Raw genomic sequence first — 6281 nt, forward strand, 5'->3', positions numbered from 1 at the left:
TTATGCTCGTAGAGCCTGTTCCATTGTTAGTAATTTTGATTTGGTTCAAGTCTTCAGCTATAAAGTGGCGATAGCCAAAAGTAGTATCTGAACCCCTTCCTTTCTCACCTTATTAACTTGCAAATATTAATTTTACACTAATGTCAACCGTTACAAAATCTACATGTGCATCTATAAATTTAAGACACGTGGAACCGTGGAGAGTGAATCCAGAAATAAGATATTTGTATGGAACAATGACAATCTGAAAATATATCAATATGAATTATATATTGAAGAACAATCGAAGAACAATCGAAGAACAATCGAAGAACTCATCGAAGAACAATTGAAGAACTCATCGAAGAACAATCTAAGAACTTTAAGTCATATTTGCACTTTCTTCACCACACTGCTTAGTGCCGTATTATTGCCTCAATTCACGAGCACTGCTTAGTGCTGCTCTATTGCAGTCACTTGCAGCACAAATAGCACTACCACACTCACTTCACCAGCACTGCTTTGCACTGTTGCACTCACTTCATCAGCATGCTTAACCACTGACAAAATTTACACTTAACTACTAACACAAAAATAATATATGTACAGAAACATTTCACCTACGTCTACCATAAACCCATCGACTCAAATTATTTCAATTCAATGATTTCCTATAAAAGAAACTTACCAAAATAATATTTCTGACATTCTGAAAACTATTTAGCAACAAATGATTAAATAAACTATCTACAAACTATTTAGCGTCAAATGATTAAATAAACTGAACTATCTAAAATATTTAGCGTCAAATAATTTAACCCTTAAACGCCGAATGGACGTATTAAACGCCGAGTCAAAATGTCTCCCGTATGCTGAATGGACGTACCATACATCTACTCAAAATTTTTTTTTTTTTTTTTTAAATTAGTGGAAAAATACTTATAGGCCTACCAGCCGAAAACTTTGAATCACGCGCCTTGGGGGATGCTGGGAGTTCACGGATCGAGGTGTTTTTTTGTTTACAATCGTTACGCAGGCGCGCAAGTGCGAATTTCTTTCTTACCGCACTAAAAAGTATCTGTGACACACCTTGGAAATTATTCGTCAACTGACAATTTTTTTACCATTTTTATATTAGCCGTTACATGGAGTATTATATATGAAAATGTGCGCATTTTTATGTAGAATACAACAAAAAAATACTCATGATTGTAGCTTTTATCAGTTTTGAGATAATTTTTATATAAAGAACGATAAATGACAAAATCAACCTTTGTGGTCAACTTTGACTCTACCGAAATGATCAAAAAACGCAATTGTAAACTAAAACACTTATATTTTAGTAATATTGAATCATTTACCTTAATTTTGCAACTAATTGGAAGTCTCTAGCACAATATTTCGATTTATGGCGAATTTATGAAAAAACTTTTTCCTTACGTCCGCGCGGTAACTCTTCCGAAAAAAAATCATACTTGCGATTGTGGTAATGTTTGCACCATTTTAAAATAGCCGTTACATAAAGTTTTTATATATGGAAATGTGCGCAATTTCATGCACAAGACAACTAAAAACAACCATGGTTGTAGCTTTATCAATTTTGAAATATTTTCATATAAAAAATGATAAGTGATAAATTTTCAACCTTTGGTCAACTTTGACTCTACCGAAATGGGTCGAAAAACGCAATTGTAAGCTAAAACGCTTATATTCTAGAAATATTCAAGCATATACCTTCAATTTACAACAAATTGGAAGTTTCTAGCACAATATTTCGATTTATGGTGAATTTATAAAAAAAAAAATAACATTTTCTTTACGTCCGCGCGGTAACTCTTCCGAAAAAATCATTCGTGCGATTGTGGTATGTTTGCACCATTTTAAATTAGACGTTACATAAAGTTTTATATATGAAAATGTGCGCAATGTCATGTAGAATACAACTAAAAAATAATTGAACGGTTCGTAGCTTTTTTTCATTTTTGAAATATTTGCATATAAATCAAGATAAATAGAAACCAAAAAAAAACCACGTTCGGTCAACTTTGACTCTACCGAAATGGTCTAAAAACGTAATTGTAAGCTAAAAACTCTTACAGAGTAGTAATATTTAGTCATTTATCTTCATCTTTAACAAATTCAAAGTCTCTAGCACAATATTTAGATTTATTGTGAATTAAAAAAAAAAAAAAAAAAAAAAAAAAAAACTTTCCTTCCCTCCGCGCGCGGATTTTCCGCCACAAATCTCCGAAATGAGTACGTCCCATTCTCGGAATATTTGCTCAGTTTCATATTAGGCATTTCATAGTGTTTTATATATGAAAAATGTGCGCAATTTCATGTAGAATGAAACAAAATATTGAAAGGTTGTAGCTTTTCTTATTTCCGAAAAAATTGCATATAAATAATTTATATATAAAAAAAATAGACATTCGGTCAACTTTAACTCGTCAGATAATGGTCGAAAACTGCATTTGTAAGTTAATACTCTTACAGTTATAGTAATATTCCATCATTTGTCTTCTTATTTTGAAAGAAATTGAAGTCTCTAGGACAATATTTAGATTTATGGTGACAATTTTTGTTAAAAAAAAATTTGTGTTTACGTCCGTTCGTTAATTTATGCATTATTTTGTGATGATATTTTCTGTGTTGCTTTTATCGTTTTACAATGTGTTATATACCAAAATGATTGCAATTTAGTGTACATTACAACTAAAAAAAGTAACTTGTTACCTCTAACCGTTTTGTGCACAGCGCGATTTGAATAAAATTATATATGAAATTTCGTTTTTGTGCTATCATATATCGCATTATTTATACATGATAATGATAATTTTTTCAATTCTGATGGCTGCATACTAAATTTCAGCCAATGACAAAAAAAGGAGCCTAAAACGAACTCTTAATCTTAAAGAAAACTAAGCGCGCTGTGATTTTTTGAAAAAAAAATTTTCTACTTCCGCGCTCACTCTCTGAAACCCTCCGGCACACGGGAGACTTTTTTTTTTACCGCTTCGGCGTTTAAGGGTTAATGTACTTTTACTATTTGCAAACGACTAACTCTCGAGAGATTGAATAAACTATTCGAATATCTGAAAACTAGTTTATCTGCATAAAAGTTATTTAAAATAAATGAACCTAGAATAATGAGTGAATCTGGAAATAAGGTAATTAAATGGAACAATAACTTAATCCGGAGGAATAAAATATTCAAATTAAATGAACCTGGAATGAGTGAATCGGAAATAAGATAATTAAATGGAACAATGACTTAATCCGGAAATAAGGTATCTAAATTCATGAAAAAACTATCAAAGAGCTCTACGAAGAACAATCTAAGAACTCTTAAGAACAATTGAAGAACTTGACTCATATTTGCCGTTTATTCACTAGCGCTGATTAGTGCTGTACTATTGCACTCAATTCACCAGCACTGCTTAACTACTAACACAATTAAAATATATGTACACAAACATTTCCCCTAGTCTACCATAAACCCATTGATTCAAATTATTTAAATTCCAGGACTTGACAAACTATCATATTAATAGTTTTGACTGTCTGCACAAGATTTAGCATCAATGATTAAAACACTGTCTGCAAACTATTTAGCATCGAATGATTAAATAAAAGACTATCTGCAAACTACTTATCCTCGAGAGATTAAATAAATCTCGACTATCTGAAAACTAGCTAGCCTCGAGAGATTAAATATTTTTTTTATTATCTCCAAACTATTCAGCCTATAGAGATTAGATAAATTCTTTGGCTATCAGCTAACTATTAGCCTTGAAAGAGTAAATACTTTCTTTGACTATCTCAACAACTATTTAGCCTCGACGAGATGAATAAGTTTTTTTTTCTTTTATAAAAGAAATCGGTAACTGGCTTATACAAACCTCCAATCCATGTCAAAATGCGGAAAGAGAACTTCAACCCTGTATTTAAGTCTTCAGAGTAAAGATGATCCAGTACAGTTTCCTGTAACAAAAATAAAATAATCTTAATTTGTTGTCTCTACAGGTGTCCATTAAAGCAGCATTTGCCACTGGAGCTTTTGCCACTGGAACGCACTACTCTATTTTTTTTCAATCTATTAAGAGAACATTTGAGTTTCATTTTAATGGCAACTGTAATTAATAAAAGCATTATAAAGATTTTTTCCACTTAATATCCATACGTTATTGCAATCTATTCATTCTTAAAGGATTTGACCAAGGGTAATTCCGACAAACACCCAAAATATGTTGGAGAAACTTCCAACAAAAAAATCAAATACCCTATTCACAGAGGACAGCATGTGCCCCAAATTTTTCAGAATATGAATAATTTCTCATCCGCTTTCATACACAAAATCTGTGGGACGACAAATTCCCCAGAAGTGCACTACATTCTTTTAGTAATTCTCTATTTAGTGTCATTCAACATAAAGTGGAAGGAACTACTATCGGAACTGAACAAGAATTACAAATGGTTTGGAAAACTCATTAAGGTTGTCTTTTTTTTTTATTGGAATGTCATTATCCTTTTAATCTAGGTTCCAAATATTCACCATTTCTAGTGTAATATTGAGAGTGACTTTTGTAGGAAACAAGAACTAAACAAAAGAGAATCCTATAACTTCAGGAAATCATATTAACGTACATTATCCATCAATATTTTCTCCTCCTAAGGTTAATTTTATTTTATATCTTAGAAGCTGTTCCCTTAAAATAGATAATTATTTCTCAAAGATTATGTCTACTTGCCCATTAGAGGCATCCTAGTAAAAATAAGACAAAAACACTAAAGGAAACGGGAATGTTGTTAATGGCATGCTCACCTAAATATTTTATCTACAGACCCACCACTTTTACAAACATTCATATAACACACCCGCACTGCATAGACGCAAGGAGTTTGTTTCTTCTGAGCAGCAGAGATGATCCAGTACATCATCCTGAAACAAAAGAAAAATATTAATTTCCTGCTCTGTACACGATTTGTTTAAAATGTTAAAACAAAAAATATTAGGAGTTCTATTTTCATGAAAATATAACATTATAAAATTGATTAGCCAATTAATAAAACTAAGTTTACCGGCTGCTAAAGGTTAACACTTCAGAGAATTAGCTCAAAAATAACTCATTTGGTAAAATAATTATATTTGTATTTTAATGCAGTCATATTGGCATAAATTTGAACCATTATTTCTTTTCAAGGAGTTCACCAAGTCTGAAATCTGACCAGAAACAAACAAACATTTGTTGGAGAAGCTACCCACAAACACTAAAGTACCTGAAAGCCCCTTCCTTCCTTCTTCAGCCATTACCTGACAAATAAAAGTTGAACATACCAAATTTTCAACAGTTACAAAATCTACATTAGCATCTGTAACTAGATTGGTGCTAACCAACTTGAACTTTGGCACTCAATTCAAAAAACACTAGTATCGCATAGCCTCAAACACTAAACAATACAATGAGATATTGTAAACTTTGTACAAAAACTATTAACCTATAGCCTCTAAGTATACTATAATTTCAGGATTGACTAAAAATAAAACCTATCTAATGAAATAATCAGTTTTAACTATCTTCAAATTATTTAGCATAGGAAGATTAAAAAATATCCGACTGTCCCCTAACATAACAAGAGATTGAAGGCTATTCAGGTGCCCCACCAGTTTCATAGTACGTAGCAGGACCCCCATTATCAAATTCTCCGTTTATTCATCAGATGTATTTAATCAACATTGTAAATTCCACATTTGTTTTACTTTCCATATCATTAAACACTGACACCTTCACTGGTTGGATCATCCATCCTTAGATTAAAATTAACGCAAATAAAAACACTAGCAGGAGATATTCTATCAGTCCAGTCAAGCAGTCGACCCAACTCAACCTTTCCTCGGAAAGTGAAGGAAGCTATGCGCAGGTGGGGTCATACCAGCAATCTTGGCAGTTTCATCGTCTTTCAGCCATGTCTCAGCAATGGCAAAAATGGCCATAAAATTTTCAATTAGCAAGTCTCCAATCTGAAGTGTTTTGATTTCCTACTGATTGGATATTCACGTAAACTAATTTTAATTTTCTATTAGCAATCATTGCCATGGTCTATATAATCAATAATCCTCTTCATTACATAATGTAAGGTCTTGCATTCTTTTCAGTTCAGTGTATGACCATCCGTTTGATATTTGCGACCATGACAATTTATAGAGTTAGTTTCAACAGCAACAGTAATATTCTTTTTGCTTACTTCACCAAGATACACACATTCTTTGTGATTCACTAATCACCACATAACATCTAAAC

Source organism: Macrobrachium nipponense, chromosome 2, assembly GCF_015104395.2.
Source record: "Macrobrachium nipponense isolate FS-2020 chromosome 2, ASM1510439v2, whole genome shotgun sequence".
Lineage (NCBI taxonomy): Eukaryota > Metazoa > Arthropoda > Malacostraca > Decapoda > Palaemonidae > Macrobrachium > Macrobrachium nipponense.